This window comes from Dermacentor andersoni, chromosome 10 (assembly GCF_023375885.2).
Source record: "Dermacentor andersoni chromosome 10, qqDerAnde1_hic_scaffold, whole genome shotgun sequence".
NCBI classification, from domain to species: domain Eukaryota; kingdom Metazoa; phylum Arthropoda; class Arachnida; order Ixodida; family Ixodidae; genus Dermacentor; species Dermacentor andersoni.
In genome coordinates, this window is record NC_092823.1 from 24,546,942 (window position 1) to 24,561,850 (window position 14,909).

The window sequence follows — 14,909 nt, forward strand, 5'->3', positions numbered from 1 at the left end:
CGCTCTTCCGGCACTCATTCCTTGCTCGCGAGGTTGACCCGCGTTCGCCAGCTCACCCTCGCACGCTTTCACTCGCACAGCATTCTGCGCGCGGAGACAATTTTATCGGCCTTGGACTTTATACGGAACCTCACGGCGACGACAGAAATACGCCTGGAGTGTCCATATAATTGCTATCGCAACAGAAGGAGAGAGCATTACGTCAGGCAGTCAACCTCGGCAAGCGAACGCTCCGTGAAGCCAGTCTCTTTGCTCAGTGGCGGCCGAATGCGTGACCTCTTCCGTCGAGATCACGGAGCAAAAATCGAGATTTGCTGAGACGCTTGGTTCCCAGTTGCTAAGTCAGTACTTTTTATTCGGTGCGCGCTTAGACTGCACTGCCGTGGCTTCTGCCTGCAGAGCGGGAACACTAAAAGCAACCGACCGCGTACGTGCGATCACGTGTTGGGCCGATAGGTCTGGCTTCAGTCGCGTTGAGCGATGCTCCCTCTTAACTTTTTTGCTTCCTTCATGGTATATATAATTTTACTTCATTAAAATTTCTCTTTGGGCGAGTTGGTGCATACTTGATTTGAAGATTATAACTGCGCTAACGCCTGCAACCACAAAGGAATAAGGACGAGAAACAAGCGCTGTTTATGGGCCCAGCACGCTTCCGCTGCGCTTGTGTCTCGTCCTTGTTCCTACGTGGTTGCATGTGTTAGCGCTGTTATAATTTTCAAATCAAATAATTTTGCTTGGTACTTCGTAAATAAGCCGTATTGCGTGGTTTTGCATCACGTCCAACTGGCGTTGCGCAAGCAGAGCAAGATACACGAAACCACGCGCGGAAATGAATATTTAAAAGTAGTTGTTTTTTAAAAAATTATTGCAAGTACGAATACCAGTGCGCCAATAATTCAAAAATTCGAAAATTAGAACAGCCAAATAATTTTGTACACATACGAGTATATTCGCAAAACTTGCGGCAAGGTTCAAGCGACCAGATGCATTTGGCGCAATTTCTGCCTCCTGTTGTTTCTTGCCTTGATTGTAATCTCGCGCCTCACATACTTCTTAAGCAGCTGTACCAACTAGCCCTATGTAGTACAATCAGCTCAACTAAGCTTACTCAATGCTAGTTTGGCGTTGGATTCTATAGCATGAATTTGGCACTCGGCGTACACAAATGCACGAACATTTGCTGTCCGTGAGAGCACTTTCTGACTAAGATAGAGGAACTAGAGCCTCGAAAACGCTTGTTCTGCACTATTTATTGCATCCGCATTCTCATTGGCAAGTCCGTCCGCGCAGACGCTGCACTTTTCAAGTGCTTTGTTTTGAGCAGAACTTGGTCGTCTTCGCTTTGACCGTTGAATCTCGCCGTTGAATTTTGCCTGGAACACATGCTGTACGAGTCGAGGCTCGAACTGAGGTTCTAGAACGGTGCTTCCTTCGTGGACAGTTCTGTCTTCTCTCTCAATGTTATGGGAAGCTTCGTGGGGATCAGACTTAGCTGCGGCACAAAATAATTTGACAGGGCTTCTTCATACGAACGGCAGCCAGTGTTGCAACCCGGTGCGAAGCAGGCTATGTCTCGTTTGTCCCACCGCCTTTCTGTCATTTCGTTGGCATTCTACTTTATCACAGTACTTACCCTTAGCCGCACAGAAACCACAGAATGAAACATACCACACGCTTCTTTCGCAGCTGGTTTTGTACATTTAAACTTCTGGATCGAGCGGAGGTGGCTGTGCGGAAATGAAGCCGGGCGCCGCCATCTTGCTAGAGGCAAGGAGCCTATCCTCAGCGGCCGTCAGAGCGCATAGTATGTCCGGTGTGTTTATTGGTTGTGCGCTGTTGCAACAATGTTTAACTGATGGTGCGATGCTTTCCGAAGGCAGTGCAGCACCTCAGTAGGTCATAGCTGATGACGCCTGGTGTAGAGAGAGAGAGAGAGGAGTAAGGAATGGCAGGGAGATTAACCAGACTGTCTAGTTTGCTACCCTACAGGAGGGGAGAGGGATGGGGGAGTGAAAGAGAGAGACAGAGAGAAGAGAAAAGACGTGAATCTTGGTTGCACTTTCACATGCACTAAGGCAGGTGCAGCATATTTAAAGTCAGGCATTCAATTCTCGCCTTCAGGTACTGCAGAAGTGCTTGAATGGCTTTGTGGGATGATGAGCTGTGAGGCCAGGCTTCCAAGGCTTTTGCGTCTGTAAATGGCCTATGGTCCAGTCTACTCAAGGTACACTGGAGGGTCTGGCATTGTTTATCGAAGCGAGAACATTGACACGGAATATAGTCGATGGTCTCTTCACACTTGCACTTAGCGCACGTGGGTGGGGCGTCGCGTTTCACTTATGACATAAGCTCGCGTCCTCTACTCAGGACTGTTGTACGTCATGCACGCGTTCACTTCAGTTGGCAACGCCTATGTCAATACGCGTATGTCGATATTAAATTTGGGTTTACGTGCTATAAATACTCGTTGGCACGTCACTGCGGGTGGTTTTTATGTAGCGCATGTATGGGCAACACGTTAGAGAGAAATAATGGGGTTTCGCCGCTGGCTTGCAGCGGTCTCGGGTTGGGCTCGGATACATGTGCGATGTCCTTGTGCGATGATTCTGTTTGGTTCGTACCGTGTATACGTTTCGCGCGGCAACTGCGTTGTAATGGGGGAAACCAGTGAGACAAACGCATACACAGAAGAACACGGGGACAGGACGAGCGCAGGACTTACAAGGGAGGAGTTGTAAGTTCACTGCTCGTTCTGACCACTTATCTTGCGCACCCGTGTTTGTTTTGTATGTTTCCTGTTCAATAAGCTGCACCAACTAGGGGCCCTATAACGTAAAACTATTCGAATATGTTTTTATTCTCATCTCCTGACGTCAAACTTGCGTAACCGCCGACGCAAGCATCGGGCGGTGACCCGCAGGGTCGTCTGAACAGACCAATCAAACGCTTTTCTCGTTCATAGGAGGTCACTTTTGTTTGCTTGAAAAACGAATGACATTGCCTGCACTGAGCAGCTTGTCTTATCTAATTGGCTGACAAGAGGCTAAGGAGCACGCTCAAGTGGAGAAGGATTCAATGGGGCCGAGCCACTGCACTGAAAATCGATAACCGGATGAAGATGGTGGTGCCGACGCCTGCGATTTGTCCGCTTTCCCTTATGTAGCTTGCGGTGGTTGGTCTAAAATCGCGGCGGCATGCAACGGAAGCTTAATAACGACGCTAAAACGGATCCTCAGCGACGAAGAATTGGCAGAACGAGGTTGTAAACGTGCCGAAAGTGCTCGAAAACGTTACACGACCACGCAAAAAGATTTATTATACGTAAATAAAGCCATGCTCTCGGCAGGTGCAAGTATAGCCAGTGCCTGAGCGATCGGCGGCAGCCATCTTTTATTCCTTTTGGAACGGGGCAGCCTGCGGCTATTCAGAAAAAAATTCAGTTTTGTTCGGCATATTAATGCCTCTTTAACGCATAAACGTCACTTTCACGCGTGAGTTTTTGCGGTTTTGTGACGTCCTTGACAGGCAGGTGAAGTGGGTGCAGCCCGAAAATTTTGAGCGATAGCCGAGGGCTAATGGCAAAAAGGCGTCGAATCAGAAATAACTATTTTTCTTTTCTTCGGTCAAATCATTATAATCAGTGTATACACGTCATATCAGATGGGGAGCTATCACAGTTTTTTATGACGTCGCGTGACAGACGGGTGAAGTGGGGGTGTTCCAAAAAATTTTTGACCAATCGCGGAGGGCTGATATCAGAATTGGAATAGAAAAGTTTGGAATAGCTTTACGTTATAGCGTCCTTGCCTGCAACATATTCTGCTGTAAAGGCTGGGTTTGAACGCAAGAGCGTGAGCCCTTTTCCAAGAATATTGCTGAGTGCCGTCTAAGGTTTTGGGTATACACCACACCACTAAGAGTGCTAAACAAGCGACATGGGAATGCAGAGCGCGAACACTGCTTTCAAGAACACTTTCATTCAGCACATCGGCAACGTATCCCATTACACCCAGCACAGTTTCTTAGCACAAATCCCATTATTCGGCACCAAATCCTCTTTATTTCTTTTTTCAATGATATTCATACATTGCAAATTATCAGTTCAAAAGTTACGTAGGACAGCCTCTTACCAGCCGCTGCTGCTGCGTTGGGTATATCAAGTATAGCGCGTGTCTCCAGGCCCTTTCTTTCAAAGGTCCTGATGAGGCAGTATAGCGCTCCTGTCATTTATTCTTAGTATATCATCCATTTAAAGTACATGTTTTATGTTCATATTACGCCTCACAGCACATTATCATTATTTTACTACACATATGTTTTGCATAGCTTACAGCGACTGTTCAGGCACCTTTACAGCCTTCCTGTCGTAATTAAATGCTCCATCGCCAACTAATCAACCTTGACCAGGCTCTCTTTGGCCATAAACCTGGCCTTCGCGCCACAAAACATCACATTCATAATCAACACTACTTTCAAGATTGTAATATTTAAAAATTCATGGACGCAGAACCTGAGTTACAAACGTACCTTGTATAGTGAACCGTTATGCATTGTAAAAATGCAGGTGTCAATTGGAAATGTGTTCTGCTGTGCCTATGTCTGTGTAGCATTTCTGACTGATGTTGCAGTTGTCGTGTGTGTTTCAATAAAGAGTTCTGGACGGTATGGATGAGTGGCATCAATTTTTCTGAGCACATACGAAATATAGAAGAACGTCCACAGTGAAGTTCATGACGTAAGCTCCGGCTTCAGCGTATGACTGTCAACTTGTTCAGGATGCTCTAATCCCATAGATTACGGCGCCTTGTGTAAACCAGTTCGGTAATGCAGTGTACTACCAAGCTATAGAGTAATTACCGTATCTGCACGTAAATAACGCTACCACATATCGCGAGGAGGACTTTCGGTCTCTCAGAAAAAAAAAAAACTGCTTACTATTGAAATTACTATACCAACAGAAATTATTACTATGTAAAAACGAGAAACAAGGCAAGAAGGCGGATGCCCGCAACGCTTTATTTTGCGACGCCAGTTCGAAGCAACGATGAACAAAGTGAAAGGGCGAGAGATGACATAATTATTATCCCTATCGGCGAGAACGGCATCGCCGTCCATAACATCCACCAAGGTTATTGGGCAAACATCACTTCATAAATGTGCCCGCGACACACGGCAAATCGCCGTGATGCAGCGTGCGACTTCGAAGACTTAACGCGCCGAAAAGCAGTGCCTATTGTATCTTTGACGTCAATTAGTGGGCAGACAGTGATGAATGTTCATTACGCACTCACATAACACAAGTTTAGTTTGTGTGGACAGACCTTTCATAATTTAATTAAGCGAGGAAGGGCGATTGTCGAAGCGTCCCGCTGCCTCTCTTTTCTCATAGCCTGCGGCAATAAATCGACGCGGGAATATTTTTTTATCGCGAAAAGCGACGCGCAAGTGCGGGCTCATGTACCTTCTAAATGGGCTTAATTTTTGTTTTTCATCGCGGGACCGTAAACGCAGAGAGCTGCGCGAGCATAATAGGGCGGCCACTTACGCCGGAACCGCGTCCTTTCGTCTCTAACAATATGGCCGCCGTCGGCTTCACTCGCTCCCGTAGGCGGCGGGTGGGACTGCCACTCCAGAAGTCTTATATAACCTCCTTGAATTGGTGCTACCGTGCAAGCGAAACTGTAGAAGCAATACGTTGCACAAAACATGGTAAAATTATGCTTAGAAACACGAATGTAAATAAAAGAAAGCAAACAAGTAAACGTTTCTTTTAATATTTCGAACATGCGAAGTTTTTCTCGTTATGGGTGAACGTCATTAATCAAACGGTATGTTTGGACTAGTTTCACTTTCACCTCACATGCGTGATCGCACGCAGTGTCCGTCCGTTTATTCAAAGATTATCTCGCCGCTGTCGTCGGCTTGCGCGATTGCAAACGATATTTGACTTGCGCTATTTACGGGTTTCGCACCGCGAATAAAACTGAAGGTCTCTTTCGCGGTAAAGCTGCGGCGGTGGCTTCACAACGGATCGGCGGGCCACCGAGTGACGAGAAAATCGTGGGCCCGCCCCGAAACGGGTCGATGATACGGAGCCGTCGGCGACAGCACGGAGCGCGCTGCGCTTTGCCACTGCAACGTGCATTCTGCTACAGGACGTTTCGTAGGGCACCTCTGGCTTGCAACACTTCGTCGTCGCGCGCGTACGCGAGTCTCCGAATGCTTGAGCAACGCAGGAAGTCGGCGTAACCGCTACGTCCTTCGGTGAGTTGGGCTTCACCTCGGCGCGTCACCGTCGCGTTCTTCTGACTCGATCCCCTTTCGCATGCTCATTGAGCCATCCTGCGTGAACCGCGGGGTTGTTTCGAAACGCCGTTAAAGAGCCCCGTGGTTCTCACCTCGGTTCTCGCTTACTGCGAGTGATCACGAAACTGCGCCGAGGCTGTTAGGTAGTATTTTGCACCAAAGCCGTTGCGGCGTTTCGTAGGATGCATATAGGAGAGGAAAAAAAAGAAGGCCAAGTCCGGGAAGTGGTGAAGACGTCTTTTTGCTCTATTATTATTCGTGCACTACAGAGGTTACACATGCACTACATTGGGCCACTTCACGAGTTTCTCCTCGCGTTCTAGCTTAATGCAGCTCGTCAGAAAAAAAAAAAAAAAAACATAGTAGAAAAAGCAACATTCGTTTTAAAGGCAGCGCGCAAAATACACTGACAATTTAGGAAGGGACCAGAGGGGTAGCATGCAGGCGATGGCACACCGGGAAGGTGCCACACCTGAAATTTCGGCGTTAGCGTGCGGTATGTCAGGCTTTATTTCCGTCGTGGTGGAAATTCCTTAGAGTTATAACAATTATGCAGACCCAACAAGCATGTTGAAATACATGTGAAGCGAAGCTTTAAGGAAGCGGTTAATTAAATGCTCAACAACTGTAACGCCAACGCGTACAATTTCGTTCGCTTTCATCACATATGCGACACGAAGTCTCAGGCAATGTTTAGGCTTGTCCACCACAAGGGTCACAAATTTATTTCGATGTCATCTTTAGGTTTCTGCACTACGCCGTTCACAAGCCATGCCGAATTGCAAACTCCAAATTAGGTGGACGCAGAGCATGGGATGTCAGCTCAGCCATGTTGCGAGGACGAAGGCGATGTATGGAGCTTGTCTAGGTTCCCGGCGCAGTCTTTGACCTTTGAACCTTTGTCTGTACATTTATTTCCCTGTAAAGGATAAGATCATGAATGAATTAATAAAACTGAAACTGAAGAGTGGCGACGAGAGGCATATGTAGTAGGAAGTACGACACATATCTAACCATGCATTTAAGGATTCTGCACCTGTTGTGTAACAGCGCCACATACCCATCCTGGAGAATCTAGAATAGGTACGCGCCCACTCTGAAAATGTGTATCGAGAGTGGGTACACAGCATAGCAATATGGGTATACGCACCCAGCGGTACATACCGAATGGCTATAAATCAAAGAAAATCAAGTAAATCAAAGAATGCCGTGAATGTATTGCGTTGTTCCGTTAACCTTTTACCCGACATTATACTATGCGTCCCAGCGAACGTTAGCCAAGCTAACGTTCGCTACGTATAAGTATAAGAAATATACTTAGAAAAGACGGTGCACGATACAATTACAAGACCTATGGCGTTTGCGCGTCAGACCTCTGACAACGCAACGCCGTACGTAGGTCTCGTAATTGTATCGTGCACCGTCTTTTATAAATATATTTCCTTTCTATTTTTTTTTGTTCAGCAGCTTAGCTAACGTTAGTTGAGACACTCTACACATGCAAGTTTGACGTAGGGCGTTTTATTTATTTATTTGTTTATTTATTCATTTATTTATTTATTTATTGCGAAGGACAGAGAGAGCAGGGAGGAGGGGGGGCGCTTGCTCGCACTACTTTGTCGGTCAACGTTCAAGGGTTAGCTAAGCCAGTTTGCTGGTAGTTGCATTGGGCACATATATAACCTTCGTATTATATAGACAGAAACATATCTGCCGTCATATTGACCGACTCAACACGAGACAGCAGCACGATGTACGCCAAACACGGAAGTGTAGGCAAGGGAAGCTTCACATTAATAGTAATGGCAAATTTCTTCATATATTTATTTTTGCCATCAATGTGAGATGCGTTAAAGATGGTAGCGGAACATACGTCCATATATACTGATTACAAGCTCATAGATTCCTCTTAATGTACTATTATAAATAAGCAATACAATAGCGTCAATGGGGCGAACGTCAGTGTAGTACGCTCAGTAATTATGTTAATGGCAGAAAGAAAGAAGGGGCACAAAGTGTCATCATCATCATCAGCCTGGTTACGCCCACTGCAGCTCTCCCATACTTCTCCAACTTTTCCGGTCATGTACTAATTGTGACCATGTTGTCCCTGCAATCTCATCCGCCCACCTGACTTTCTGCCACCCCCTGCTACGCTTCCCTTCCCTTGGAATCCAGTCCGTAACCCTTAATGACCATCGGTTATCTTCCCTCCCCATTACATGTCCTGCCCATGCCCATTTCTATTTCTTGATTTCAACTAATATGTCATTAACTCGCGTTTGTTCCCTCACCCAATCTGCTTTTTTCTTATCCCTTAATGTTACACCTATCATTTTTCCTTCCATAGCTCGTTGCGTCGTCCTCAATTTAAGTGTATGTCAACACAGCACAAAGTGTATGTCAACACACAAAAAAAAGATTATTGAGGGCATTTGGCACTGGTCCAACAGGATGGCTTTTCCAATGCCTCCAGCTCGCATAGATGCATAAAGAGATAATAAACGAGAGTGAGAATGAATATTGCAAAGCAGCAATGTCAGCGGTACTCCTGCACCGGAACTGTGCCGTGTGCAACTGCACGAGAGCCGTTGCTATGCAGGCTGTGACGTCATGCACATTCCGATAGGAAATGAACGCCAGAGCTGATTTGTAGCGTAAAGAATGCGGCATGCCGCACGTCGTCCCGCGGATAAATATATACGAAAGAACGCACACCATACATCGGCGATGAGTAACGGTTGGGAGACACAGAGGTTGGTTTTTATCAAGCTTGGCTCAGTAGAAATGCCTTGCATCATTCGCCCGGTGCTCTGAAATTACCGCTACAAGACAACTGAAGCGAACAGAGTTTACCAATGCGGTGTGAATGCTATCTTTGTTATTACTGTAATCGAATTTGTATTCAGCTTGTTTTTTTAACCTCATTGCAGCCTTGTCAATCAGCGATGTTTCATGTACTTTGCTCTACTTTCTTCATTTATCAATCTGTTTTATTGGCGTATGGCGATTTATTGCGCATTTTATCTTTCAGAAAAGTCACCTTAACAACACCAATAACGACCATAACATTATCAATAATAAACCAATGATTCAAGTGGATATTTGTTATAGTGCCCAAACGCAACATATCAATTTTGGCACTGGCACACTTGACACAATACGTCAAAAATGTCACAGTTTTGCCCGAAAGGCGAAGCTTCGATTGTGAGGGCAAATTATTAGACAGCTATACGAATTAAGGATAGTAGTTTTACCGGCAGTACTTATAAGCTCGTCAACATTAGCTTGCTGACCAAATTAAGAAACATGGCGCCACGAGCGTTCAGGTAAGCGTGAACACATCTCACTCGATGACCGCGGACACTCGCTGCCGAAACGCCGGCGTGAGAAAGAGCGGCAGTGTATCAGACAGCCAATTGCCCTTCGTGTCGCCTTACGCTTCGACTCGAACTGAGTGGTGAGAACACAGCGCACACGAAGCCACCAGTCCTCGGCCCGCTTGGATTTTGTACCCATCGCACGTGGCTTTCAAGATAAGGGCCCGCGCGGCCGCGCTCCGACACGCCATACGCAGCCGCCGTCGCAGTAGAACACTCCTGCACTTCCTCCTTGCTGGTGCCTTGCGCACGAGGGAAGACACCGCACTTCCTCCCCGCCTTCCCCCCTTGCGCGCACGATACCAAGCCACCATCCTTCTCGGCTCACCTTTGCGCACTCGCAACCACAGTATGCGGCGCGCGAACGCCATGTTATCGCACTTGGAGTTTATACGGAACATCACGGCGACGGCAACGGTGGTATTGCGCCTGCAGTGTCGATATAATTGCTAACTGAATGATATTCGCGACCATGAGACTATGTACAGCTTCAAACATAACAAAACAAAGACAATGTGATCCGTGCCACAATAGGTGCAGCTATGTACTGTACACCGCAGCTGGGGGCTCCCGATCAATTTCGACCACCTGAGGTTCTTTATGGTGCACCTAAACCTAAGCGCACGAGCGTTTTTTTTATTATCGTACCCATTGAAAGGTGGCCAGCTAAAAGGTGGTGTGCTAAGCAACAGAATGCCATAGCCACTGAGCAACTACGGCGGGTATATAGTGTGGCGCATGCACTTTTTGTCATAAAATTAATTCAGTACGTTGTACGCAGCAATAAGATAGACACACGACAACGTAAAAAATAATTAAACAAAGAGAGACAGCATGCACAATGTTATATTAAAGTATGGCAGTCGTTTCAATATAGAAGCTCCGTATGCCAGTATCAAACACACGAATGCAACTTAATTTATTACTACTATCGAAGGAAGCACTGCAGTTTGCAGTAAGAATCAAAGATTGTTACAGAAAGGAAGGAACCGTAGAAGATATCGCTATGTTCAGAATAGTGATTATGTTTGTTCGCAATGCGTTTTATGTGGAACTTCGGTGGAGTGGAAACTTAGGCCTGTTGGTATTGCATATGGTTAAATTCTAGAAGACCAGCCCTCAGATGAAATACAGCGAAATGTGTGTGTCACTCTTTTCTGTGCGTTTCGCCCGAGGGCTAGTCATCCAGAATTTGTTCGATTGGAAATTTACTGGAGCTTAGTGACGAAGCCTGAAGAAGCCTCCGCACCCTTGTCAGCTCTTGCGTGCTTTTAAATGTAATGCCATTCACTGCAGTTCTGGGCAGTTGACGACGCTGCCAACCAGTTTGTAGAAGAACACCAGGTGCGCTCTTATGTGTAGGCTCTCCAAAAAACTTCTTGCACGTAGATTGAGATCGAAGGTTGCATGTTCTCTTGGCGTTATTATTGCGGAAATAGTGTTAAATGAACTTCAGTGAAATTTGGGGTTTCATGTGCCAAAGTTTCGACTTGATTATGAGGCGCCCCGTGGTGGTAGACTCCGGATTAATTTCTGACCACCTGGGGTTCCTTAGCCAGCATCTAAATCTAAGTACACGAGCGTTTCTGCATTTCGCCCCCATGGAAATGTGGCTCTGGAGGTCGGAACAGAACCCGCGACTTCAAGCACAGGATGCGCAACGCCATATAGCTTCTAGGGTAGCGCGGCAGATTAAATAGCGTTCAGAATAGAAAGTTCACCTGGGTCCGCTCAATGCCATCATTAGCCTGAGGAAATCGAAACAATGAGATACATATACCCAAAACTGGGAGGGGACAACAAGCTGCGTTGCTCGTAATCGCATCCGAATTTTCGAACTGCCTCGAGATGCGACTTGCTGTGGCCGACAACATAGCGCACGTCTGTAATGTGGTTCGTATGAACAGCGAACTTGAGCTCGAGTCCAAGATAAACTTCGACATCACGCAGCCTCTCACCGCTCCCGGGTCAGAATGTCACCGTTGATTTGATATATAAAATAGGTGACAACTTGTTTTGCGTTTGTAAGACGCCACACAATGTGCAGACGGTTTTAGTAGATTATTCGCAAGATTTTTATTCGGCGTGGCTATTCTGTTGGCACTTATGCGTATCATGAATTTCTTTGAATATTTTAATGTCATAACCATATACCAGAAGAACAACAAGTCTTTATACTACTGATAAACACTGTTCACGAACAAACAAAACAGGAACAAACCAAGCACAGAGTCTTGTGGCATACCACTTGATGCATACGCTTGGGCGTGACAAACGCCGTGATCGAACCATGTGATGTGATTGTTACGCCAGAGCGACGGGTGCAGAACAGTGAACCACGTGTTCGAGCCTCGCTGCATCACAGACATTGTTGATGGCCGCACGACGATGTTGACTGTGCTTCGAAAGGGGCTGCGACATCTCACCTCATCTTGATCCTGTGAGCCAACAGTGAAAGTCCGAAGGAAAGTCCATTGCTCGGAGGGACCTTATTGTGCCACGCACAGTGCGATGGGCGACTTCCAGGAAAGAACAGCTGTGCACTGGACTGGAGGCAGGAAAGCTTGACAACCAGCACCCGGACAATTACTACTCCGCATGGGAGCGTGGTCGCATGGCCTCCGAGCTGTGGCATCCAATCTCGGAGCTCCCTTCTTTTGTGTCAGAGCACCAGGGGCCTATGCGATTGTAAGGAATTTAGGGGGATAATGCCGCGCTTTTCCGCCGGCGCTGACATCAAGCAACCTGTGAGAAATTAGGTGTCCAGCGCAATTACCGGCGCCACAGTGCAAGGGGTCTGACTTCGGTCTTTGAGGAACATTTGCCACAAAATCAGGTTAGGTAACAAGACTACCTTGTGAATGAGAGTGAGGGAAAATTTATTGGAAAGGCAAAGGGGCTGGCCTGCATTGGTATGTTGGCCGGCTACTGAACAGAAATTCATTTTCCTGACAAGATAGGTCTAAATTTTTCGACAAAACTATGTCATTTTGAACGAAAAACCGACATTTGCGCCACTCCTGTCGTGCAAGTATGTGGTGCTGGCTCCACTGTATAAGGATGACGACAAAAAGAGTAAATGAATATAACATCGGCGTAAAATCCTACAGACCTATTATAATAGCATCAGTAGTGAAGATGTTAATAATACAAGTTGTCAAGTTGAAGTTGCGAACATGATTCACAGAACAGAACGAGATACTGGGAGAGCTGCACAGCTGTCTTAGAATCACAAGAAGCGACGAGGATAATATGTTTCTAATCACAGTGTGTACAAAATGTAGTCAAAGAAGAAAACAAGCCATTGTATGTAGCTTCTCGAGATATAATAGGTGCATATGAGTACCGAAACAGGGAGTTCTTGTGGAGCATTCTTGGTGCGGAAGGATTTGGGAAGGCACTGCACACTTTAAAATGAAATATGCCGTAGTAACACCGTCAGGCTAATGTGAGGAGGGCATACTAATCACGTGGCAGTAGACAGCCGGAATGGGTGTGCGCCAGGGTTTCCATTGCCACCATGCACACGCATGAAAAGTATACGCGATAAGCACGAAAAGACTGAGGCAAGTTAGTTCGGTTATAATATATCGCATAAATGAGGTGTTATGACGGTGGAGCAGCGTCTGGAAAGATGAGCAAAGCTCTGGTATTTAAATTTAGCATAAAAGCAACGGGCCTCGTGCTGTTTAATGGTACGACTGAGCAGCTGGTTCGAATACCAGAAGATGAGATACCAAAGATAGCCGAGTACAAAAAACTAGGAGTATGATTCAAAGAGCTGGATGGTTGCATAAAAAAGATATCACCGATGATCACGATACTCCCTAATGCGAAATTTCTGTGCCGCTCTTTAAGTCTCTTGGATTCGCGATGTATTGAGGCGTCGGCGGCGCTAAGCCTCTGCTCGGGCAGCTCGTTTAGCAGCAGCGGCGGACGAAGCGCATCCTCCGGCTGCGTTACTCATTGTTCAGAAAGCGTGAACACGGGAAGGCTTAACTCGCGCGGGACGCATTCTCTAGCGGTGGCGGTGCTGGCGAAGTAGCGCATGCGCAATGGGTGTGAAGCCCGCACCAGCGCTTTGTTTCCATATTTGGTATCGGTCGACGCGCACGCAGCACGCCTCAGTAATGACGTCATTAGCGACCGGGTGACGGCGCACGTTACTATAGCGCCATGTCGTAGCGGGCCGCGGCCGTGGAGCACGGCTCGTGCGGCACTCCGCTTTCCTCCTCACCCTTTCGCCATACTCTGCTGCTACTCCGCTTTCCTCCTCACGCTTCCGCTGTATCGGCCTCCCGGCACTCTCTTTGCTAGCAGTAGAGAGTTTTAGGTCACGGGACGAAAGCGGCTTGCGTACGCAAGACGCTTGCGTCCCCTAATCTAAAACTCTAGTGTCTTTCATCCTCCGCTGCGCTCCACGTTCGCTCTCTTTTTTCATCCTTCGGTGTGCTCGTTCGTTCTACCGGTTACGCCGACGCCCAACCCTGGAACGGGCGCCTAATGGCTGCGCTTTAAAACATTCAAAGAGAAAGGCTAGAGAAACTTGGTCATAATATAAACCAGAAATTATGATGATTCATGAAATATAGAGGCGCATGATAAGCCGTAGTGGTTCCCGGCCTGATGTTTGATAACTGGGTGGCATGGTTTAAATTTATAGTTTTCTCAGGACTGGCCATTAATCAAAGGACTGCCAGAAGGCTAGCACAGCGTGCACAGGTAAAAATCATAAATGAAGCAGTGCATGGGAGGCATAGGGAGAGCGCCCATCGAAGAGCGGGAGGCTCAAAGCAAAATTTGCTTCTTTGGACGGCAGCGAAACACGAGCGAAAATCGATGGGTGGCTATGTGGAAACCATAAAACTAACTTGTGAATATTATGTTAATTGTGTGGACTGTTGCGAATGATGTTAAATGTGAGGCTATAGAGATGCAGGAGCGGTGTAATGAATAGGAACAACGGAGAAGACGTTTTCTATAAAACAGCATCGAAAAGCAACAAATGAAATCATAATAGAAAACTGTCATGGTAATTCAAAGATCACTGGCTAGAGTCTCTTTTCTCTTAAATTTTAAACTTTTCTCTTTTTTTTATTTTGAGTGAAATTATTGCACTCTTGAAACGAAGCTTTCTTCGCGAACCATCCAAGCCTTTGCTGACCATAGCTGCTGACGCCTTTGGGAATCTCTCACGAACTTAAAAGAATGACGTGTACA

General features: G+C 46.6%; 1 protein-coding gene across 2 annotated transcripts in view; it reads left to right on the forward strand.

The window, feature by feature from the left end:
• The first annotated feature begins 5,894 nt into the window (after positions 1-5,894).
• LOC126519312 (bestrophin-4-like) overlaps positions 5,895-14,909 on the forward strand; it is an 84,739-nt gene continuing 75,724 nt past the window's right edge. The window contains exon 1 of one of the 2 annotated variants that reach the window (XM_055065218.2): positions 5,895-6,267. The gene's annotated coding sequence lies outside the window, so the exon portion shown is untranslated. The remainder of the gene's footprint in view (positions 6,268-14,909) is intronic. The other variant, XM_050168938.3, reaches the window with a different exon arrangement.